General features: G+C 38.5%; 1 pseudogene; it reads left to right on the top strand.

The window, feature by feature from the left end:
• LOC126474426 (uncharacterized) overlaps nt 1–24,155 on the top strand; it is an 88,719-nt pseudogene extending 64,564 nt beyond the window's left edge.
• Nucleotides 24,156–26,774: the final 2,619 nt, after the last annotated feature.

Genomic DNA, 26,774 nt, shown 5'->3' with positions numbered 1-26,774 from the left:
TATAATAAAACATTTTTCAAGAAATATTCTAGAGAATTCTCTTTATAATAATGTCTGTAACCAATCTTTAAGGTTCATTGTGACTTATGTTATATATTTGTCTTCAAGAATAGGTTATAAACTTCAGACCATGTTGAAAAGATAAATGCACAGAAAAGCCTGTGGTAGGCTCACTGAAACCTTGAAAAAAGCAGGAGGAAAACATTACAGTTTTCCTTGTGTTCTTGGAAACAAATCTGTTCTTTTTCTAGATATTTGCTTGGGTCATAAGAATTCTTAATCAGTATTAATAAAATGAGAAAGTATGTACGCACCTGGATAAATTCTATGGGAAACATCAATTGACAATAAATATACTAAGTACTAGTTAATACTGAGATCATACACTCTATTGCGCTGGCTGATACATGAAACACGAGACACAATAAAGATGAAGACTCTACAGGGCAGGAAGACAGAGAGAGTAAAAATGAACATATTCTAACTTCGGTTCTACAGTGGTTGTGTTTTACATTCTATTAGTGGGATTGCCAAAACAACTGCTTGTGGCTTACAAATCTGCCACTGCTAGTACACATTGTAGCCTCCACAGGAGGTGCCAGTTGAATGTCAGGTTGCAATGGATACTGATCGACTGACAGTGCTGACACAGTCTTTGCCTTCATCACATCATGAGGCATAGGCATTGAACAACTGTTGGAGACCTGGTCCAAAACACTGTTCTCTCGAAACAGTCAGATATGATACAGTCTAAGGACACTGTTGTAGGTGTGCACAGCTCAGGGTGTGTAGATGAATTGGCTCCAGTACAGTGCAGTGACTGCTCTGGTGATGAAGACGATTTAAGCTGTGCTTTTATGATATTGGTATAGAAGAACTGGTGTTGTTTGATGTAGGCCTTGTTCAAGAAACCAGAATTGGCTGAGGATGGAGTTTGTGATGGTGCTCATTTGTGAGTGTGATGAGTCACATGAGGTGTTGAATCAGTCTTTAACATGACACATCGACTTGTCTGCAACCACCAAAATAGTCCCATAAGCAGTTGTGGACTGACATACTCATGTAGAAGCAAGTTGTGGTGGATGGCAATGCTTACATTGTCTTTGGAGTTTACCTTGGATGGTTTCCTATTCTTTATAATAAGCACTATGCTTGGAACATAACTTCCTATTTTTAGTAGAAATATTTGGTTTTTCCTTTCTGTAGAGAAGACATACTGCATTTTAATGTGTCATGTGTGGACCTCACTGTCTTGTGGCATGTCATGAGGTGAGGTGTACTGTGGGGTGTCACAGCTGTTTGCTTTACCCATTTTAACTACACAGGTCTGCAAAAAAATATTTTTTGAAAGTTGTTTGAAATTTTGTAACTGGCTTTTATGTACTTTTCAGTGCTGATTTCAAAACTACAATCCATTTTTTTCTGTCATGTCAGGTTTACTCACAAAAAGGGAGTATTTTTTGGGTATAATGACAAAATTTAAGCAATTTATCACATTTTTTCCAACGTTATAAAATTTTATTTTATTTATAAATCATGTTCTAAACTACATTTTCAGTACACTTCCATTTCTCTTTAAGCTCCTAAGTCCTTATAATAATGCTTTCACTTTCTGTCGAAGCTTCTTTTATTGCTTTTCCAGCTGTGGACTTGTTGAGGATAATCTCTCTTTATCATCCAGCAGTACTCTGCTATCATGTTGATGTTCCATCTTCCTTGATATCTTCTTTCCATTTCTTTGATGTCTTGGTGAAATCTTTTGCCCTGTGCTTCACTTACATCACCAAGGTTTACAGGAAAGTAGTCAAGATGTGAGTGGAGAAAACGAACTTTAATCGTCATGTTGTAGCCCAGCTTCTTAAAGTTGTCTAGCTTGTCTGTGATGATTGTCTTGTAGTTTGGATCTCTCTTGTTTCCTAGGAAACTGGTAACAACTAATTTAAAAGATGTTCATGCTGCCTTTTCTTTTGTTTTCTTTTTGTCAACAAAGTTGGGATATGTCATTAGTTTTCTAGTGTCTGGTCTGACAAAGATTCATTCCTTTAGCTTTGCCTTGGATAAACCAGGAAACTGTCCACAAAGATATCTGAAACACTCTCCTTCCTTTGACAATGCCTTAAAAAATGGTTTCATCAGCCTCAACTTAATGTGAAGTGGTGGAAGTAAAATCTTTTTGGCATCCACAAGGCTTTTCCTCTCAACATTTTTAACCCCTGTCAGTAAGGTTTTTCTCAAGGGACAAGCTTTTTTCATGTAGTGTTACTTTCTGTCTCTACTGTCCCATTCAAAGGTAAAACAAGGGAGCTTTGTATAGCCACTTTGTTGACCAAGCAGCATTGAAATCACTTTTAAATCATCACATAGTGTCCATTTATGGTCTGAATAGCAGAGTTTGCTTAAGACAGTTCAAGGTTTTTTTAATATTTTTTTAAGCGAACCGAGTGTCCAACTGGTATAGAAGCATACTTATTGCCACTGTGTAGAAGTACTGCTTTAAGGTGTCTTTTTGAAGAATCAATAAAAAGTGTCCACTCATCAAGGGCATATTCTATTTTGAAATGTACCATAAGTTCAGGAACATCACTGCCAAAGAGCAGGTCACCTTCTTGAGAGAAGAAAGATACAAACTCCTTTTTCCCATGATCGATACCAAGGAAAGGATGTACCCGGAATCAACATTTGTTTAACTTTCAATCTAGATCCTAAAACCTCTGCTGATTCTTCAGAAAGGCCTAGGTCTCTAACTAAATTGTTCAGTTCAGATTGTGATAATGGTATGGGATCGGTTGTGTCAGGGTTGTAGCAATCTCTGTCTTCTTCACTATCACTTTGCTGAGCCAATGGGTCGTGATCATCTATATCATCCAAAGAATCTGGAGGAGAGAGTAATGGTACTTCAGGTCCATGAGGAACAGGGCGAATGGCTGATTGAATATTAGGGTAAGAAATATCCATTTTGTTTTTCAAATTGAAACCTCGTACATTGCAAGAACAAAAATAGCAGTCATCACTATGATTTTTGGACTCCCTCCACCGTAAGGACTGTTTTTCAGATTGAAACCATTGCCTCAGTTCTTCGACACACACTGAACAAACTTTGTGTGGGACCCAAGGCTTATCTTGATTGCCTAACTTTGTACCAAAATAGGCAAAATATACTTTTTCAATAAAATTGGAAATGTTTCTTTGTTGCTTTTTAACGGTATAGTTACCACAAATGCAGCAGAAGCAATCTGGCGAGTTTATAAATGCTGTGGTAGCCATTGTCCATGAAACAACTTCACAACACAAGAAAACAGTCACTACTTTAAAGCGCTAGTAACAACAAGATGTGAAGCACAGAGTACTGTGAACTGAAGGACAATAGCAGAAGTTCACTGCTTGGTGATGGCGGGGGAAGGGGCAATGCGACAGACAGGTGCTGACATGAAAATACTGCTGGTTTCTCCTAGTTACTCTTTATTTTACGTATATCTAGTATAAAAGCAGCTAAACAACAGTTTATGGAGATCCTAAAAAACAAAATTCAAACTCACTAGAGTGCTGAAATATTGAAAAAAGCCAAAACTAGACATGCAGTTTGCGAAATAACTGTGTGTGATGGAATTTTTTCACTATTTTTCCTAAAATCAGCGTTGAAAACACTATAAAAATCACTTAATAAATTTGAAACAATTTTTATGTCACAGACCTATGCTATCTCAGAATCCAAGGAGGAATGCGCACAGTGTAAAGAAATGTCAGTGATAAAATGGTGCCAGAAATCTGCATCAACAATGAGTTCAGTGAAATCAGCTACTAGAAATATGCACTGTAATGGTTTCTTGAAACCTATATTCACCATTATTGTGCTTTTACCAAGTGTAGAGATTGTGAGGTTAGTCACGGCTTGAAGTCAAGAGTTAGCTGAAGACTAAGTGTCTTGTTTTCCTGGCGGTACAGTGACGTCTGATCCAGAATCAATTAGCTTTGTTCACAAAACACGTATGTCCTGAACAGACAAGTGAAATGTTTTACCAAAATTTCTTGGAGTGTTATGTCACTACACAGTTTCAGGAAAGTTTACATTGCCGGTGCTGGGTGAAGAAGTGGAATGCAGTGGCAGATTTGGTGGTGACCGTTTGCTGGGCATGTTTGTTGGTGAAAGCATTGGAAATTTGCGAAGAACCACCGGTATCAGTTTTGAAGTTGTTGATGAGTAGGTGCTTCTTCTCGGTGCAGCAGCTTAAATACAGTCACTGCTGTCTTACGTAAATGCAAGAAGAAAATTACGTCCTTGCCTGAGAGTGGAAATGCATGTGGCACTGACACAATCATGGAGATTGATTGTAACCACTATGGCATGTACTGTGGCAGCTCTTGTCTTCTGAGCAGGTGTGAGTCAGTGTTTTGGTTATTCTCTCATTGAGCTGCCACTGGAAAGTGCACATCTCTTGCTGCAGCCTGCAAATCTGGTCTGTTACTGGATGCTGGAGGTCCCTAATAGTGTCTGGTGGAACTGACATAGCAACCCATTACAGGTTACAGAAGCTACACCCAAATTGCCATTTTCTAAAATATTGTAAACATTGTCTATAGCTTTTAGTTGTGAAGCCAAATCATCACAGTTAATGGAACACATAGCACTCTGAACTGTTAATGGTAAATGATTAAACCACATGTATTATGGTGTTGCATCCAAAGTGTTAGTTTCTGCAAAGAACTTTCACAATTGATGCCAAAACTGTACTGGTTATCTGTCACCAATAACCTGACTTAACAATTGTTGAATGTGGAGCTCTCTTGATTTTCAAACATGGCAAAGCACATGGTCTTTGAAGTGTGTATGCCTGCACACCTTAGGCAGCAAATGAAAGTGTCAGAATTTAAACTACAGTTCTGGCTCTGTGTCATATATAGTGGAACAACTGTTGTGCTTCATGGTACAAAAGATGCAAGGCAGCATTATGATAAATTATCTGCGGGCTGCATATTACATGAATTTTTTGGCACATGACCATCACTGGAAACACTTGGGAAACAGGGGTAGTAGTCACCTCCTCAGAATTGCACAATAATTGTTCTGATTACAACATTGTAGCTTCCTTCACACTTAACATGCTTCTCATGATCCATGGCTTTTTACAGGCTCATCACTTGTGGAAATCATTTTTGGATATTACGAGTCATAGATCGGTAATAACACACTTTTGTAGTCGAATGAACATTTATTTAAATACTGGACAAGGCGAATACAATATGGCTGTACGAATATAGCACACAGAGAGACAAGGACAAAAGTAAAGTCAAAGATCATTGGGTCCAAAGACAAAGCACTTCACACCAGAGGTGACACACATTGATCCACAATATGTGTTATAAGTATTTGTTAATATTGAGATGACACACTTTATTACAAGTCACTGGTTGATACATGAAACATGAGACAAAATAAAGATGAATTGGATACCAGACATTAGAAAATGGGAAGACAGAGAGAGGAAAACAAAAAAAGCAAAGATAGTCCACACTTCAGTTCTTCAGTGATTGTTTTTAAAATTTGATCAGTTGTGCCACCACAATATCATTACACAGAAAATGTCTGCTTTTGCAAATAAAGGAAGGAAAAATTCTGAGACACATTGTAGGACCTAAAAATAATGGACAAGAATATAAATTATGACCAGATAAGAAACTGTTTGAGATCACAAGATAGCTCACAGAATCCTTTAAGAAGGGAGGCTGAGCATCCAGGGGCATGTCAAGAAAACTACATTAAATAGAAAATCTAAGAAAATCCTGAAATACATGGAAAGCAGGAAGATCCAAATTGACTGGCTGATAGAAGGGCATAAATGGAAATAGTAATGAATAGTGTGCTCAAAGAGGATGGTGTAAGTATCTGGTCATAGGGAAAAAAAGGTAGCTCACTCAGAAAAAGAAAATATTGAACTGAATGAAAGAAGAAACACAATTATTCTATAGATTATTTGAATGAAATAATAATAGGAGTAATTAGTTATGATATATTCTACATCAAATGCTTTTATATACACACATTGGCAGAAAATGGGACACCTTTGAGCCTAATTATAAAGTCAGTTTCTGAAAACACATTAACCTGTTTACCAGTTTATATAATAAATTCTTAGTTTATTCTATGCCTATTCAGTTTCTATTATTCTCATATTAAGGTGTATTAATAAGTATTTTACTTAATATTCATTACCATGGTTATTTGACTGACCATTACAGTTGTAAATAGTCTTCATGGGTTTGCTGCTGGAGGACTATTTATAACATATCTGCCGGGAAAGCTTGAAGAGTCACACCATTACAGTTGTTTGTGCATGTAACCATAATAATCATTAAGAGTTATTAATGAGCTGTTGCTACAGATATAGCTTTGCTTTTAACTGAGAAGATTATAATTAACACCAATGATTATTGAAATTTCTGCTCTAATGCCTGAATGCAGTAGACTCTTCCCCTTACAGTGCTGTCCTATGACAGTTAATATGATATTTATCTTTGGTTCCTGTATTGTGTTGATAAAGATTAGAGTTTACATTTCGCTGCAATGTTTTGAGACCAAAAGTTGGAAAGGGTCCTTAGCGTTATATCTGCAGATACATGCACAACTCTTTCATACAACCTGGTTTATCATACCTCATATTTTAGTTCCTTAATACATGTTTATGTTTAAGAAAAAGTAAAGCCTTATTCATAATCTTCTTTGTAACTGTTTCTAAAATGTGTGACTTTAAGCATTCCTACCAAAACACCTGTCTGTGTTGTTTTCGGGCATTCAACCAGGTGCAGTCATTTTACAGAACATGATATTTTGACAGTGTTCCTGGTCATCATATTTGAATGATAACTGTAGAACGAACATCTCTGATACTTTGTGCCTGCATTATACTCTTATTGCTGTTTCCCCCTTCTCACACTGTCTGGCCACACACCTTGTCAGGTGGAGCTGTCAGGTGATATGATCACTGAATACCAGGCAAAAACTCTGGTTCCTGAGTGCTTCTGCCACCCTTGTGAGACATGGAAGTTGGTATCGGTTGATGCAGTGACTTCAGTTTGGCTGAGTGGTAGTCCCCCCAATTTGCTGAGAGTGAAACCACTGTCTCTGTTTATCAGGCTGTCAGCAACTCATATTTTAACAGCTCGCTTTGGAACTGTTTTCTGAAGTTTTTGAATACATGTGTTTGGCTGCCTGATCAATGGAGACAATGGATTCACTCTCAGCATAGTGTGGGACCTTGTGCTCATCCAGAAAAACTCATAACATCAATCAAGAATGACTTCTGTGCACACCATGAGCAGCAGAAGCACTGAAGTACTAGAGTTTGTGCCCAGCATTTAGTGATTGTGTACCCCAAACACTACATGCAATGCAGCATGTGGTTGGGCAGTGATGGAGTATAAAAGAGGCATGTCTTAGCACAAATAATCATTCTGCAAGTATCACCTGAAGATGATAGCAAGGTACATTGCCAAAATACCATGTTTCATAAATTACTACATTTATCTGGACACTTGAGACCAGTACGAACAGTGTTCCCAAACTGTTTGCTCTTACAACTATTGCATTTATTCTGTTAGATGGTTTTCTTAACAAGATCTACATAAAGCTTCTAATTAAATCTGTCTTGGATTGTTAGCCCCAGAAATTATATACTCAATTCCTCTACCAGTAAGGAACTCTGGGGTTCAAAGCAATTTTTTAGTTGAAAATAGTTTTACAATTGAGTTAAAACTTCTATGTCAGCCACATTTTATCATTTACATATTAAATTCTGTTATTGATATTTTGATGATGTTATCCCCCATGAACCATGGACCTTGCCATTGGTGGGGAGGCTTGCACTCCTCAGTGATACAGATAGCCATACTGTAGGTGCAATCACAACAGAGGGGTATCTGTTGAGAGGCCAGACAAACACGTAGTTCCTGAAGAGATGCTGCAGCCTGTTCAGTAGTTGCAGGGGCAACAGTCTGGATGAATGACTGATCCAACCTTGTAACATTAGCGAAATCAGCATTGCTGTGCTGGTACTGAAAGCAAGAGGAAACTACAGCCATAATTTTTCCTGAGGGCATACAGCTTTACTGTGTAGTTAAATGATGATGGCGTCTTCTTGGGAAAATATTCCAGAGATAAAATAGTCCACCATTTGGATTTCCAGATGGGGACTACTCAGGAGGATATCGTTATCAGGGGAAACAAAACTGGTGTTCTGTGGATCAGAGCGTGGAATGTGAGATCCATTAGTTGGGCAGGTAGCTTAGAAAATTTAAAAAGGGAAATGGATAGGTTAGTTACATATAGTGGGAATTAGTGAAGTTCAGTGGCAGGAGGAAGAAGACTTTTGGTTAGGTGAATACAGGGTTATAAATACAAAATCAAATAGGGGTATTGCAGTAGTAGGTTTAATAATGAATAAAAAATAGGAGCATGGTAAATTACTATGAACACCATAGTGAAAGCATTATTGTAGCCAAGATAGACATGAAGCCGACACCTACTACAGTAGTACATGTATATGCCAACTAGCTCCACAGATGATGAAGAGATTGAAGAAATGTATGATGAGATAAAAGAAATCATTCAGATAGAGGAAACAAAAATTTAATAGTCATGGGGGATTGGAATTCAATAGTAGGAAAAGGAAGAGGAGGGTAAGTAGTAGGTGAATATGGAATGGGGGTAAGGAATGAAAGAGGAAGCCACATGGTAGTATTTTGCTCAGAGCATAACTTAATCATAGGTAACACTCGGTTTAAGAATCATAAAAGAAGGTTGTATGTGCAGAAGAGGCCTGGAGACACTGGAAAGTTTCAGGTAGTTTATATAATCGTAAGACAGAGATTTAGGAACCAGGTTTTAAATTGTAAGACATTCTCGTGGGCAGATATGGGCTCTGACCACAATTTAATGGTTATGAACTGTAGATTAAAACTGAAGAAACTGCAAAAATGCAGGAATTTAAGGAGATGGGACCTGGATAATCTGAAAGAATCAGAGCTTGTAGTGAGTGTCAGAGAGAGCATTAGTAAATGAGTGACAAGAATGGGGGAAAGAAATACAGTAGAAGAAAAATGGATAGCTTTGAGAGATGAAATAGTGGAGGGAGCAGAAGATCAAGCAGGTAAAAAGACAAGGGCTAGTAGAAATCCTTAGGTAACAGAAGAGATATTGAATTTCATTGATGAAAACAGAAAATATAAAAATGCAGTAAATAAAGCAGGCAAAAAGGAATACAAACATCTCAAAAATGAGATCGACAAGAATTTCAAAATGGCTAAGCAGAGATGGCTAGAGGACAAATGTAAGAATGTAGAGGCATATATCCTAGGGTTAAGATAGATACTGCCTACAGGAAAGTTAAAGAGACATTTGAAGAAAAGAGTACCACTTGTATGAATATCAAGAACTTAGATGGAAACCCAGTTTGAAGCAAAGAAGAGAAAACAGAAAGGTGGAAGGAGTATATTGAGAGTCTATACAAGGATGACATACTGGAGGGTGATACTATGGAAATGGAAGAGGACATAGATGAAGATGAAATGGGAGATATGATATCTCGTGATGAGTTTGACAAAGCACTGAAAGACCTGAGTCGAAACAAGGCCCCGGGAGTAGACAACATTCCATTAAAACTACTGATACGTAGCCTTGGGAGAGCTAGCCCTGACAAAACTCTTCCATCTGGTGAGTAAGATGTATGAGATGGTGAATTACCCTCAGACTTCAAGAAGAATATAATAATTACAGTCCCAAAGAAAGCAGGTGTTGACAGGTGTGAACATTATCAAACTATCAATTTAATAAGTCATGGCTGCAAAATACTAACACAAATTCTTTGCAGATGAATGGAAAAACTGGTAGAAGCCGATCTTGGGGAGGATCAGTTTGGATTCTGTAGAAATGTTGGAACATGTGAGGCAATACTGACCCTATGACATATCTTAGAAGATAGATTAAGGAAAGGCAAACTTATGTTTTTAGCATTTGTAGAGGAAGTTTTTGATGTTGTTGACTGGAATATTCTCTTTAAAATTCTGAAGGTGGCATGGGTCAAATACAGGGAACAAAAGGCTATTTACAGTTTGTACATAAACCAGGTGGCAATTATAGGAGTCAAGGGGCATGAAAGGGAAGCAGAGGTTGGGAAGGGAGTGAGACAGGGTTGTAGCATATCCCCAATGTTGTTCAGTCTATATATTAACCCTTTCCACTCCAATGTCGAGTGCCACTCGACATCGTGAAATTTGTTTTCCGCTCCGATGTCGAGCCTCATTCGACACGACTTTTCGAAGCTCTCAGATGTATTTTGAGTCTACTAGGCATTATTGCTGCAGTGTGCTGCCATCTAGGAGAACTAGTGTTAACTCAGTGTCGAACAGTAGCAGCTGTGTTAAGTCAAAGATTGCAATTATTCCATTCAAGTCCATGTGCTCGAAATGGCTAGTTCTTCACGTACAGTCCTTTCTGAGGAAGAGATTTTAGATCTTTTAGAGCAATCTCTAAGTGAAAACAAGAGTGAAAATGATTTTGATTATGATAGTGATTCATTTCAAAACAATTCAAGTGACAATGGCGAAGAAAACAGTGGCAATGTGCATGTTTTTAGTGATTCAGCAGAGGATTCGTGGCGAATGTGAAGTGACACTGACACTGACTTCACAGATTTTCCTTTTGGTGAATCAAAGTGTGGTTTTATAACAGAAAGTAGTTCTGTTCCATCATTGCCTGTCGGATTCTTTCAATTAATTTTTGCAGATAACCTATTTCAACAAATAGCAGATGAAATGAACAGGTATGCTACATCAAAAATATGTAAAGTGACACCACTTCCACAACATTCTGCATGGTGGGACTGGAGAAATGTTACCATGGAAGAAATGAAATGCTTCCGTGGTGAGCTACTGAATATGGTATTACAAAAGTGTAAGAACCTGCAGGACTTTTTTTCAAGGGAATGGTTACAATCATCCAACTTCTTTCCAGACTGTTTTAGCCACCGACAATTTATGCAAATTTTCTGGGCACTTCATGTTTCTAATCCGACAAGTGTTACACATGTCAACAGGCAGGTTCAGTCACGTCTGAGTAAAGTGACAAATATACTGAATTACTTGTCTGGCACGTTTCTCGGAATTTATTGACCATATCAGTATTTAGCTGCTGATAAACCTACAGTATCGTTCAAGGGTCATGTATTATTCAAAATGTACAATCCTCAAAAACCAAAAAATGGGGACTCACAGTTTATGTAATTTCGCATTCATCAAATGGTTGTATCTGCAGTTTGATACCCTATTTTGGCGTTGTAACAACTGAGTCATTAATTTGTCCACACTTGAATTTTTCTGAGAGAATAGTTCTTCAGCTGCTAGCTAATATCAGAAATGCTACAGGGCAGTCAGGGTATCATTTGTAAACTGACCATTTTTATACAAGTGTTGCATTAGCTGATGAGCTGTTGAAGCAGAACATACATCTCACAGGAACGATTCAGGCCAGTCGCAAAAACCTTCCAGCTGCAATCAAGAAAGGAGCTCTGCATCTAAGGAAGCACAAAATAAAATGCCTCCGCAACAACAAAATGATTGTTCTGGCATGGCAAGATAAACGAACAGTTCTCATGCTTTCTACAAAATCCAATAACTCAGTGTCACTTATAGAAAGGAGAAACAGAAAGGAAAGGGAAGAAATAAAGAAACCAAATGTGATTATTGATTATACTTCAAAGATGGGTGGAGTTGATTGATCTGACCATTTTATTTCCAGTTGCGGTTTTCTGATGAAAAGTCTCAAGTGGTGGCGAAAACTATACTTCTGGCTGTTGGAGGTAGGACTTGTAAACAGCTATTTACTATACAAGAACCACTGTGAGAAAAACGACTTGACAATACCGTCTCACAAAGAATTCCGTAAAAGTGTTATAAGAGGATTAGTTGACAAAGAAAGAACTCAAGGACAGAAACGAGGACGTCATTCAACTTCTGATGATGAGGAATGCTTGAATGGAAAGTTGCACATTATCAACAAGCTTCTTGGGAACAATCATAAGGATTGTGCAGTGTGCTCAGACAGAAAAAAGAAAGGTGGCAGGCGTGAAACTGTGTATTACTGCAAAACATGCTCACGAAACCCAGCTCTCCACACTGAAGAGTGTTTTAAAAAATACCACAGAATGGAAAGTTTTGTACTGTAAAAGCTTACGTAAATATATGAATGAAAGCATACATTTTGTTTCCACAGAGAGATCCGTGCAAATCTCTGTGGTGCACTGCCACCCAGGTGGCGGTGATTTAAATAAGAGCACGTGGAACCACCCTGTGCCTGCCTTACAGAGTGCAAAGGGTTAAGCAAGCAGTAAACAAAAGAAAAATTTGGAGTAGGAATTAAAATTCACAGAGAAGAAATTAAAACTTCGAGGTTTTGCCAATGATTTTGTAATTCTGTCAGAGACAGCAAAGGACCTGGTAGAGCAGATGAATGGAATTGACATTGTCTTGAAAGGAGGATGTAAGATGAACATCAACAAAAGCAAAATGAGGATAGTGGAATGTAAATGAGGTGATACTGATGGAATTAGATTAGGAAATGAGACACTCAAAGCATTTCTGAAGAAGAGAAGTTTGTTAACATTGAGTATAGATCTAAGTGTCAGGAAGTCTTTTTTGAAAGAATCTGTGTGGAGTGTAGCCATGTATGGAAGCGAAACATTGACAATAAATAGTTTAGACATGAAGAGTAGAGGCTTTCAAAATGTGTTGATACAGAAGAATGCTGAAGATTAGATGGATAGATCATGTAACTAATGAGGTGGTACTGAATAGAATTGGAGTGAAGAGGAATTTGTGGCACAACTTGACTAGAAGAAGGGATCAGTTTGTAGGACACGTTCTGAGGTATCAAGGGATTACCAGTTCAGTATTGGAGGGCAGCATGGAGGGTAAAAATCATAGAGGGAGAACAAGAGATGAATACACTTAGCAGATTCAGAAGGATGTTGGTTGCAGTAGGTACTTCGAGATGAAGCTTGCACAGGATAGGGTAGCATGGAGAGCTGCAGCAATCCAGTCTCTTAACTGAAGACCACGACAAAAACCACTAAGAATGGTTTAATTGAAAGACTGCCTTATTTTGTTTGCAAGACTGATTGTTGATATCTATTGCATCATTGGCTTTACAATTTGAATCAGTAGGTATATCATTTGCATGCAAAATTATCTTAGAACTAATAGGACAGTCTTTTATATCAGTCCATGCACAAAAATGCACAGTATGAATATGTTCCAAAAATCCACATGCGAAAATTCAGTTTTTCAGGTTGTTGGCATATCTCAGGGTCTATTGGTCACAAGATAATGGGTCAAGTGTTTTGGATAGCCCTTAGCATAATGATCATTTGTACATCTATCAGAAAGACATACATACTGTAGCTATCCTACTACACAGGGACAAAATCTAACATTGCACACATCCTCCAGTCCAGCCTAATTGAGCAGTACACTAGTGTGGTACAGGTTGGCCTTAGGCAGCTTATAAAAGCACCATTTGTTCATACGTGGTTTGTGGGAAAATCCTGATCAACCAAGGTTTTTAGGTACAAAAAGTAACAATTGTGGGGATTGCCACTTCTATAATTTCCACTCATGGACAATCATTAGAATCTTTATGAGACGTTTTTAAGATGATATTGTCAGGTAATTTCAATTTCTTTTGGTATCTTCATCCATTACCAAGATCCAAAGGAACAAAATTACTGTATTTATGTAGAAAAACAGAAAAAATTGGTTTTCAGCTATTTCTGCACTATGGGCAGAAATAAATAACTAACCATAGAAAATGACTCAAATTTTAGCCAAACACACTTAATTTATCTAGAAATTCCATTTTCCTACTTTTAAAAATCTGTATCCATTACCAAGATACACCCAAAAAACCATGATTTTTGGGTACCAGTTGTGGGGATGGTCACTTTTATAATTTCTGTTTATGACAAATCATTGAAATTTTTACCATATCATTTTAATATAATGTTCTCAGGGAACCTTGAAATGAAACTTTTATCAATATCACTATCTGTTATTGAGATTCGGAGGTTCAGAATTACCATACTTATGAACATAATATCTGAGATGTAAATGTAGTTTTGACTGATGTAGTGAACGTGTTATAAGGAATCTGAAATCATCACAAGGGTTCTTAGGTGACCAAACTATGTTTTAGTCATCTTCTTTTCACCAATAAATCTTTATGACACACTTTCTCTGTATAACGGCACGTCACACCTATGCAGGTTCTCTTGAGATGGAAATTAATTGGTGATGCCACCTGGCAATATAAGTACCTTACAAATAATTATTTTGTCATATGAAATTCTTTGTATGTGCAAATTTTGTATTTTTTGCCGTGCTGTAGGTGTAGCCTAAAAATTTTGTGCATTTCACGTAAAGTGAACTTGATTTGGATGGTAGACGATTTTACATCAACCTTTTATTACATGTATGTATTTGTTTGTATGTCTCAAAGTATGTAAATGTGTCAAAGGATGTAAGTAAACTTTTAAAACAAAAATAACCCACCCTGCTGCAACGGAGAAAAGAAGGAAATCAGCTGAAAAATGCTCCTGTTGGAGACAAAAAAGACTGACATTTAAGAGACTGTGACAGAAAATTATGGAAACAGGTGTTTCTCAATTCTTATTCCACTTTCCTCATTGAAAATTTTGGCGTGCGAACATATTTTCACTTTTTTGTACTGAAAGAGAGTAGCAAAGAGGCAGTGATGATGGAAGAGACAGGAGACAGTGTCACTAGGAGGGAAAGTGAGAGGAGACAGTGATGTCAGGATAGAGAAAGTGGCAATGAAAGAGAAAGTGAGATGGATGAAGACAATAGCAGTGGGAGCTAAAGAGAGAGGAGATATTGATTGTCAATTTTCCCCCACCACCCTTTACCCAGGTGTTAAATTTTCTTAGTGTAAGGGTCAAAACACTGAGGAAATCCTCCCCAAGGACATGTTTGGAGAAGAGATAATGGTGGTTAAAGAAAAAGACACCAGATTGTAAGCAATAAAGAAAGATACATTGGCAGTGGGAGAGAAAAAGATTGAGACAAAGACAATGACAGTGGGTCCGAGAGGCAGTGAAAGTAGCAAATCAGGAGGCAGTGGTAAGGAAGATTGAGAAAAAGGGATGAAGACAGTGACAGTGGGAGAGACAGACAAAAGAAAGTGCCAGTGGTAGAAAAAGCGGACAATGGGAGACGGACATATATAGACATGGCAGTGAGAGGGAAATGCTGAATATGAATGTTCCACAACAAAGAGTGATTGGGTAAAAGGAGTTAGAATGTTCTGTGTTAAAAGAGTGTGAATATGTTTCAATGGCAAAATTTTGGTGTGGAAGGCAGAATGTGGATTTGACACAGCTGGTTCCCCACTTCCCTGTCAGAGTCTCTTTAAGAGCATATTCACCTTTTTTGTGCTTGAATGTAGCATTTTTCAGCTAGTAATTAACTTATTTAAGACACAAGGATGGCATGGAAAAATGTACCATGCTATATTATACTATTGTTTTCATATTCATATTCAACAAACTGTTTTCTGTTAGTTATATAAAATATTATTAATGCATGAGTAGTACCTATAAAATAAATATTCCATTATTTAGCTAATAATATTTTAACATTACACAGTTAATGTTTTTCATACCACTTATCACCTTTTAAAGGAAATAAGTTGCTGCTTCACTTGTGGTTTTTTAAAGGAATCTATTTTTGTTTTAAAAAATAAAAATTGCAGTTGTTTCCCATGAATTACAGAGATTCTTTCAACAATGGATTTCAAGGCCAGTACATGCTCATACTTTACCAGAGCGTATCTCACCAGATAGTGATATGGACAAAACTGCACAACTGCTACAAACATGTATTGGGAAACTGTATCAGCTTGCTGAATTACTCCAAAAGCAGACAGCGGTAAGTTGTACTGCAGGCTTAATGTACTAATGTATGCAATAATGATAATACACTCATAGAAAAAACAGAACACCTTGAACAAGTAGTGATAGGGCGCACATGTTCAAAGGGAATGATTAGCATTTGAACCATGTCAGCCCATGGGTTCAAGGTCATCATTGATACTGGGGCGCAGCACTGCCTGCTGGTAAAATGTGCCTGTAGCTATTGTTGCCATTATAAAATGAGGATAATGGATCAGTGTGACTTCACGTATATGTTTGTGAGGTATCCTTACCTCGCAGACATATATGCGAATTGTACTGTCAAAACAGTGAGTCTGAAAGAGGGTGCATTATTGGCATGAGAGAATGTGATGAAGTGTTTTGGCAATGCAGTGGGTGTGTGAAGAATGGTTCATGGAAGGCAGTAGAACACAATGAGCTGGGTCAGTTCACACCACCCAGACTACCCCCTTAGAAATTCAGCACCTCCTCCGAATGGCATTGTAAGACAGAGATGCATCCTCCTCAGCTCTGGTGCAACAGTGGAACAGTGGAACACATCATACACTGTCAAGAGTGACAGTTAGTCACCATTTATTGTGCCAAGGGTTATGTGTGTGTCGTCTATTTCTCTGCCTACCTTTGATGAATGTGCAGAAACATTCTAGAAGGCAGTGGTGTGTGGAATGATATCACTGGGGACAGGAATAGCACCAGGTAGTGTTTTCAGATGAGTCTAGGTTCTGTTTGTTTATAAATGATGGCCACATTTTGGTTCGCCACAGACAGGGAGAGTAGTATCTCAGCGACTGCATTTGCACAAGACATACAGTGCCAACTTAAGGCCTTACAGTGTGGAGTGCTGCTGGGTGCAACCAAAAATCAGAGTTGGTGCATGTTCAGGACACTATGACTAGTGTGACCTATTTGAATGATATGCTGTGACCCATAGCCATACCCTTTCTGCACAACACTCCAGACACCATTTTTCAGCAAGCGAATGCGCAAGCATATGTTGCTGCATGAACTTGTGCCTTCTTGGTGTCACAGGATGTCAGCCTTTTGCCCTGGCCCACAAGATCACCAGACTTGTCACCAATCAAAAATGTGTGGAATATGGTGAAACAATGGGTGCAAAGCTGTAACCCAATGCCGAACACTGCAGATGAACTTCAGAACCAGGCGAATGCATCATGGTTGGCTACGCCACAGGATGCCATTTGTGCCTTATATGCACTGATGCCATCATGCATGGAACAAGTTATCAGGACCTATGGAGAACCCTGTGGCTACTAGGCAACAGGACATGTTGTGAACCAAGGTGATTGAAATACTAATCATTTCTGCAGCACATATTAAAGTACATGTCCTGTGAATATGAACGTCCTTTCTCCAGTCATTCAAGGTTTTCTTTTTTTTTTTGAACTTAAGTGTAATAATAATAGTAATAATAATAATAATAATAATAATAATAGTAATTTGAAAGAAAAGCCTAATGTCTTCTGGGGCCTAAACCATGTCTGTCAGAGTAAATGTGATGCCTCTGTTAGCCGATAAAAAGATTTGTTGCAACTATTCAGAAGTAATCACTGAATGTGGTGATCAGTTATATCAGTCTACAATCATTTCTGGTTATCAATGATTGGTTGAGAACTCAGTTCCATTTACCTGATTTTTTTAAAGTTTGCCTCACTTATTGCTAACAGATTGTGGAGGTTTTAGAACATGGTGATAATAAAGTTTCAACTATTTGCTCAGCTTGTCCTGTGAAATATCCAGAGCTATCTCTTCCTAGTAGAAGACCCATTAATGTCAGATGTTACTTATCATTTTGCTATGCTTACTTAGATGATGTCCTGATCTACTCTACCTTTGCTGAGGAGCATGCATAACACTTATTGAAGGTGTTCAAATTTCTGTTGGAAAACGATTTAGAGATCAACCACTTCAAGTCACAGCTTCAATGCCGTAGCTTTACCTTCCTTGGGTATACCATTACCCCCAATGAAGTCCATCTGATGTCAGACCACGTGGCTTTCATTAATGAACTGGCTCTACTCAAAACTTATTGTTATCTTAGACAATTTCTTAGCATGGTGAACTTTCCCTGGCTTCATATCCCTCACACTGCCTCTCTTCAGGCTCCCCTGACATATGCTATGGTGGGTGGTCCAAGAGCAAGACACATGCATCCAGTGATCTCAAGATAGCTCTTACTAATGCCATCACTCTTGCAAACTAATCACGGGTACTCTCACATCCATCATTACGGACCTGAGTGAACCTTCGATTAGCACTGTTTTGCAACATATTGTTGGTGACACCTCATAGCTGCTCTGTTTCTTTTCCAAAAAACTTTCTTCCTCACAGTGCATATGGTCAGCTGTTGATAGAGAACTGTTAGTGATCTACGAGGGTGTCCATTAGTTCTGTGAGGACATAAAGAGCAAGGTGTCACAGTTTTTACCAACCACCAGCCACTCGAGATGCTACCATAACCCTGTGACTGACCTCCTCCTCTGCCATTTCAGGCACAAGGGCCTTATCTGCCATTATACAGTCAGCATCCCTAAATTAGTGGCAAAGACAACATTGTGGCTGACTATCTGTTGTGTGTGCACTGTATTTCCTCATCACTTGACTTAAATGAACTTGCTCACTTGCAAGTGCTCGACCTTGACGTTGAAGAGCTATTGCATGATACCTCTTCCTCTTTGATTGTTGAACGACTTCATCTCCCTGTTTCTACTTTACCAGTTTTGTGTGACACATCTACAGACACACCTCTTCTGCTGTTCCTGCATCTCTTAAACTTAAGGTTTTTTTCCCAGCCTTACATGATCTGATGCATCTCAGTATCATGGCTACCATTCACCTAGTAACTGAGCATTTTGTCTAGCCTGGAATTCAAAGTGACTGTTGCACTTGGGCTAATGCATGTTTACCCTGCCAGTGCAGTAAAGTCAGCCTTCTCAAGGGCATTTAGAAATACAATAAGGCAGGTTTCATGACATCTGTCTTGACCTTGTCATTCCTCTGTCCCCCTCTGATGGATTTAAGTACATTGTCTCCATGATTAATCATGCCAGCAGATGGAAGCTGTTCCTTACTTGGCTCTCCATATTTGGCTGTCCCTCCTCCATCACATCTGATTAGAGGGAGAACTCTGCTCCTCTTGCTCCATCCGAGCTCCCTACTCTCATCAAGCACATCTGCTCTGATATCACTCAGGCTTTGCATTCTGCCCCCCCCCCCCTTCCAACCCCCCCCCCCCAATCCACATCTATCATATTCTTACATAAAGACCTCAGCCAATGTGAGTTTGTTATGCTCCATGACAACTCCATTTGCAAGTCCTTGCAGACCCCGATACTCAGTACCACACTGAGTACTTGGCTAGACTGACAATACTATGGACATTTACCTGCACAGCAAATGCCAAACTCTTTCACTCAACAGGGTTAAACTGGCATGAACACTTAACAAGGAGCCTCTCTCAGCCTCTGCCCTAGATGAGCTTCCCACCACTGCTGACTCCTCCTCTGAGTGCCCAGGTCTGCAGCCTTCCACTAGCAACTACCCTAATGCTTCTTCAGAGTCGAGTGCTGCAAGTGATGTGTTTCCTCAAAGTGCTCTGTTACCCTCACCTCCAACACCTCCAAGTGTCAAGATTTCTACAACTCCATCCTCTATGTCCACCCTCTACTTTAAGCGGTGCAAGGAAAGTGCCTTCTCCTCTGGGCCTTCTATTGTATTGGTGCCCCCCGCCCCTTCCAATGATGTCACATTCAGTGCCGATATTTCACTGTATTGTGTTGAGGATCCCTCCCTCCAGCTGCTTGATGCCATACACTCTGTGATTTATGCACCCTTGCACTCCCTTGATGACCCAACCATTTTCCATGGCACCCTACTCCTCCTCTACCAGCTTCCCACTGGTGCTGATGGTGACATCTCTGTATCCGTAAACATTAATAGCTGCCTTCCCGCCTCTGTTCCTCTCAACGAGCAACCCTCTCCAGCTCAGCTTCAGCTGATTCCCTTGTCCCATGTGGGTCACCCACCTTACACCCCCATACTGGCTACAAGACTATATCATCTCCTCCATCACCACCGAGCCATCACTCTCCATGAGAAAGGTCCAACCTTGTCTCCCATCAGGGCAAGTTGCGGCATGACTGGTCATGTCGTTGCTCTGACTTCCGACTGATTGCTATCTCCTACCATAACAGCGATGTGTCTTTGCATCTTGTTCTTGTTCTCCGCTGTGTTATGCACTGCCTGGGGGGGGAGGGGGGGGGGGGGCTCTGTGGCAGCCACACAGTCAATAGGTCAATAGGTGACCATCTTCAAAATATTGTCATTGGCTCTATCTTTGTTGGTGGCCTCATTGTTTGCTTGTATGTGCTCCCTGTTATTCTGTTCTGAGTTACATGTAATAAAAGTGTACTTCATTCATAAGGGTGGATGCATTCTACTGTCGACTGGGTGTAGTGTGTGAATATCCAGACATATGTACACTCATTTCGTAGCTATAAAATTCTTTTCTGGGAAGCAAATGCACAAAATATTAACACATTTTTCAATCTATAGGAAAACTCTTTAATAATAGTACCAAAAGTAGTAGTCAAAGATCTGTTCAAAACAGGGTATTTAACAACACCACATGAGTACATTTTCCAGTCAACTGAGCACATCAAAAATAAGTTTGATGATTATTACGTAAACAGCTCTGTCCATGACCATGGAATGAGAGCCACACTGAAAGAATGAACATAAAACTCAAAACAGCATTTTCTGCCAATGAGTAAAACCTTACAATAAATTACCCAAGGTGATGAAAGAGATTACTAAAACTTATTTAAGAAAGCAGTTAAAATACTTGTTAAGTGATACATTCTATGCACTGAAAGACTACTTGATAACACAGAGCAAGGGTTTGATAAAAGACATAATACTTTCAAACAGTAATAATAATGAAAATAAAAGATATATTATTTCACTTAATACTTTCACAGAATGATTTTTCCTCTTTTTTTTTCTTCTCTGGGAAAACTTACTCTCAAAGAAATGCAATGTACATTAGGATTGTGCATAAGTCTGTAGTGTTTTTGTTTTATGGTGTTGGTATTCCAGTTGCTAAGTGTTTATTTATGTACGGTCAGTGTTTATTTGTGATTAAATGTTGCTATTTGAGTTCCATATTGTCATTTTGTGATCTGGAGATAGTGAGTGGAGCTGTGGATGCTAGAAAATGGGGTGCCAAGTGAAGAAATCGGAACATTTCCTACATATTCTTCTATTTGAGTTCAACAGAGGGGTGATAGTAGTGGAGGCAGCCAGAAACATTTGCGCAATGTAAGGGGGATAATGATATTGCACAGAGGATGGCAATAAAATGGTTTTATGTCTTGAGGAGGATCATTTCGACATTAGTGTTTCTCCATACCCAGGAAGACCTTCTGGATTTGATGAAGAACATTTAAACACATTAATCCACAATGGTCCATGTAAGTGGTCTCCAAAGCTGGCAAATGTGATGTACTGTGATCATTCCATCATTGTGTAACATTTGCATGCATTGGGAATGGTTCAAAAATCGAGTTGTATGATACTGAATGCTCAAAGTGAAAATCACGAAAATCAGTCAGGTCATCAAATGTGCATCTCTGCTTACTTGTCATCAATTGGCTTGTGAGCAACACTGACTGCTTCTATCCTATATCATTACTGGTGAGAAGAAAGATAACGTTATGCATCTGGTGGAACAGTGACAGTGTGATATACCATGAATTTCAAGCCTCCAAGGAGTAACTATCACTACTGACATTTATAGTCAACAACTAAGGAATCTTGCATCACATTCCAAGAACCTTGACCAGGAAGACTGTGTGAAGGATGCTACTCCATAATAATGACTGCCTGCATTCTGCTTGATTGACAAAAAACACTGTACAGGAGTTGGGTTTGGAAGTCATTCCACACCCACTTTATTCACCTGATCTTGTGCCCTCGGATTTTTACATTTTCCACTCTCTGTCAAACAATGTTCAAGTAACTTCCTTCCTGGATGAAAATGCACTCCAAACATGGCTCAATGTGTTCTTCACCTCAAAACCATGTGATTTCTACAGTCATAAAATTGAAAAGTTACCCCTATGTTGGCAGACTGTTGTAAATGGTAAGGAGAATATATTATTGATCACTAAAGTCTCTGTTATGTGTATCTGTTGTGTTTATGGAACTTACAAAAAAATACTTTGAACTTATGCACCAACCAGATGGGTGCTGATTCAGTCATTTGTGCAAGCAAATGGGAAGTTGTAGTACACAATGTGGAAGCCAGGCATCATTGCTATGGTACTGACATCAGTTGAAAGTATGTTTACAGTTGTGTTATGAAACAGGGTGTGTAGTGAGTGCAGTGACTCGGACTGAGAAATGAATGAACAGTGTAGCACTAGCCTTTGGCAGTATTAAAAAACCTCTCTGGAGTTGATAGTTGATGGATAGAGAGACAACATTGCAGTCACAAATAATCTGCTTAAAACAGTTATAGATGTTGGCTACTGACAAATTGTGTATACAGGTGATGTTGATCCTCTTGGAATCAGCTAAGCCCTGAAGAAGGTGTATTGAAACACTGAAATCGGTAGTCATACAATTAATGACATCATAAGGACAGCTGTAGGTGTTTCATTTCGTTACATAAAGTGAATGGCTGAAGTCCCCCAGACCTCCAGTCACAAGGATGGACGTACAAAAATTCTTTGTAAAACAGTATTTTACACTATGCATATACTGAATGAGGTAGCACTGTTTCAAACAGACTGACCTCATATTTTGGAGGATGGAGGCTCCAGTCTTCACCTAGCCATCCTGATTTAGGTTTTTCATGTGTTCCCTTAATTACTACAGGCATGTGCCTGGATGGTTCCTGCTGTGAGGCAACAATCAACTATTTGTCCTATCCTTGTCAAACTAGTCCCTAAAGTATGTAAATGCCTGCACACATGAATTATTTTGTTTTTGTTGTTCTTAAATTATAATATCAAGCCAAATCCAATTTTGGTCTCTGAACATTGACTATTAGCTTCTAATGGTAGCAGAGTCAGTATTACCATCTATATAGCTTCTAATATGCATTAGATTGGTCAGATGTCTTGTATCTCTTAGAAGTTGGTTGATTTAGTTAAAAGTATTACCTAGAGATTTCCATGTCATTTTATGTACATAAAGTTGTACTATCTACTACCGTATTTGTCGAATAAGCAAAGTGTGCAAATCTGATCTTATAATCATTTATCATGTAAGCTATTTTTTCCTGTGCAAGACTCATTTTCATTTTCTTTTCCTATTTTAGGAATAATATCTCCAAAAATTATCTTACTCTCTCCCGTTGAACATTCATTGCATAATTTATCCAGCTCATCATAAAATGCATAATATTCTTCTTCTCTTTAGTTGGGGCGTGAGGACATATGAGATTATAGTTTAAGAATTTCTCACTGATTTTGAGTCCACACAGTCTGTGTAATTTTGCCTGGAAGTTCATTATAAGATTATTTCTCTTATTTACCGTAAAATCTGTTCCAAATGTGATATTTCTTTTGACACTATGAAGAATCTTGTGATCTTTCTTTTCTGTCACTCCATCTAACCAGCTTACCTTTTGAATAGTAGTAATGTCTGGTCAGTGCTTGTTCAGCTAATCAAGTAATTTGTTTAAAACTCCAACTTGACAGAGAGTTAGAGCATTTCATAATCCCAACTGAAAGTCCTGTTTTGTCAGTGATCTCTGTCTTGCATATTGCCCCAACTTCCACCTTTAAGCTCCCAGATTTTCAAATCTCATCCTGTGCAGTTCAGTCCCCAGCAATCAGTCTTTCCTTCTTTTTCTGTCCAGTAAGTCTCTCAGGACCCAGGGTTCTGAATGTCTTTTCCAAACTTTCTTCATTTCCTAAACCTCGCCAGTTGTTTTACTTCACCCCAGTGCCTTCACCTACAAACCTTCTGCCGTAAGGAGGAGGCACTGGCTCCAAAAGCTTGCAAATTGCAGTACATTTATTTGTGAGTTCTCCAGGTGCCACTCAGTGAGTAGATTTTTATCTTTCCAATTACCTTATATTTTTAACAGTTGATTATTTTCATCAACAGGTAGTTGAAGATCACTTGGATGGGTGACCGTCAAGTGTGCCAAGCGCTGTTGGCAAGTGGGGTGCACCCAGCCCTTGTGAGGAAAACTGTGGAGCTACTTGATTGAGAAGTAGTGGCTCTGGTCTCAGAAATTGACATACGGCTGGGAGAGTGGTGTGCTGATCGCATGCCCCTCCATATCCGCACCCAGTGACGCCTATGGGCTGTGGATGAGATGACGGCCGGTCACCATTGGGCCTTCATGGCCTGTTTGGGAGGAGTTTAGTTTAGTTTAGTTTAGTAGTTGAAGATGTTGGGTGTAAGTGCTGCTCTGAATTGAAGAGGGTGGCATATAATAGGAAATCATGGCAGGCCAGGTCAGATCAGGCAGAAAACTGATGGAAAAGAAAGCACTACTTTAGATTAGCGATGTTCTGGGACCAGAATAAAGGCTTAATCTTCCAGGAAGTTCTAACTATAAAGTAGCATCAAAACAGCCTGTCATGTAACATATTAAAACATGTCAGATATCACCCTGAATTAATTTTTAAGGGTATAGAACAGGTGTTATTGTGCTTCTGGATGGCAAAACCAAATATATCTGTGCTTAATGTATTATTTCTTATCAGTATCAATCAAACCTGACACATTTTATATTTTTATAATTATTCATTGCTGCATAAAATTATCTAGATATTCATACCATGGTTTTCCTCATGATTTATACTATCCTTAGCTTTTGTGCCAGTTGCTGGAGTTTCCTTCCCAGTGTTAAATTGCGATCATAGTAATTTTACAATTGTTCTAAATTCATAAAATTGCAATATTACCTGTTATCTAATGAGTGAAGAAAGTGTCACACTGATGTCAGAAGTATTGTTACTTGATTATTCTTCTTTTGTTCAAGATATGAAATAGAATGGTCCCTGCAGCACATTTGGGGGTCACTAGAAAAAAAAAAAAAAAAAAAAAAAAAGAAATATATATATATATATATATATATATATATATATATATATATATATATATATATATATATATATATAATAGAGGGAAACATTCCACGTGGGAAAAATATATCTAAAAAGAAAGATGATGAAACTTACCAAACAAAAGCGCTGGCAGGTCGATAGACACACAAACAAACACAAACATACACACAAAATTCTAGCTTTCGCAACCAATGGTTGCCTCGTCAGGAAAGAGGGAAGGAGAAGGAAAGACAAAAGGATATGGGTTTTAAGGGAGAGGGTAAGGAGTCATTCCAATCTCGGGAGCGGAAAGACTTACCTTAGGGGGAAAAAAGGACAGGTATACACTCGCACACACACACATATCCATCCACACATACACAGACACAAGCAGACATTTGTAAAGGCAAATGCCTTTACAAATGTCTGCTTGTGTCTGTGTATGTGTGGATGGATATGTGTGTGTGTGCGAGTGTATACCTGTCCTTTTTTCCCCCTAAGGTAAGTCTTTCCGCTCCCGGGATTGGAATGACTCCTTACCCTCTCCCTTAAAACCCATATCCTTTTGTCTTTCCTTCTCCTTCCCTCTTTCCTGACGAGGCAACCATTGGTTGCGAAAGCTAGAATTTTGTGTGTATGTTTGTGTTTGTTTGTGTGTCTATCGACCTGCCAGCGCTCTTGTTTGGTAAGTTTCATCATCTTTCTTTTTATATATATATATATATATATATATATATATATATATATATATATATATATATATATATATATTTCTTCAGTGTTATTCAATGCATATTTGGTTATAAAACATATGAACATATGTATTCAAATGTTCCATCAACTTAAAGTGTGAGTGTGGATCTGGGTTATATCTGCTTGTTCCCCCCAAACCACCTTCCACTTCTTTACAAGGTGACTCACTTGGAATTTGCAGCCACTCTTCTTTACTAAACAGCTGGCTGCTGGACACCCTCTTGACTTCTTCTCTGCTGAAAAATGTTAGGTACAGAAATTTTTAGACTCTTTCGACTTTGAAATAAGTAGACATACGATCTTTACTTTTCAATAACAAACAATGTATTTGACCTCCATACACAATACAAAATTCACTTTTCACGTGAATATGTAACTTCCTGCAACTTCCTGTAACAGTCAGACATTATAAACAAACTGAATTACAGTTAAAAGAAAGTTGGCTTGGATACCATGACCTTTCTTAACAGGAATCATAAAATGAGTCTTGCCTCTAACAACGTTACGTCAAGAATCTACAAGAGTACTTTTTCAACTGTTTTTGTTTAAATAACAATAGTTGATGACACAATAAGAACAGAGCTGCATATAAACTCCATGGTTCTTCCTTACACACTCACTAAAACATCTATGGATTGCCCAACAGATACTTGTCAGTGCCGTTCAACCACTGTGTCTACTTTCTTCCCATGACTGATTTGAAACCTGCACAGCACACACAAACATGTGATACACAGTAGATAGGATTCTACCATCCCACACTCATATCCAGAATATCGTGTTTTCAAGACGGTAGAAGGCCTAGTGGTTCTAGAATTTACACAGAAATTCTCGAATCCCAACATATCCCCCCCCCCCCCCCCCTCAGATCGAACACATGATTTTTTATAATCACTATGCAAATAATATCACTCATAATAACTTTTCATATCTTAATGGTATA

This window comes from Schistocerca serialis, chromosome 4 (genome assembly GCF_023864345.2).
Source record: "Schistocerca serialis cubense isolate TAMUIC-IGC-003099 chromosome 4, iqSchSeri2.2, whole genome shotgun sequence".
Classification (NCBI taxonomy): Eukaryota; Metazoa; Arthropoda; class Insecta; order Orthoptera; family Acrididae; genus Schistocerca; species Schistocerca serialis.
Note: the sequence above shows the minus strand (reverse complement) of the source record. Positions and strands in the feature narration are given on the sequence as shown.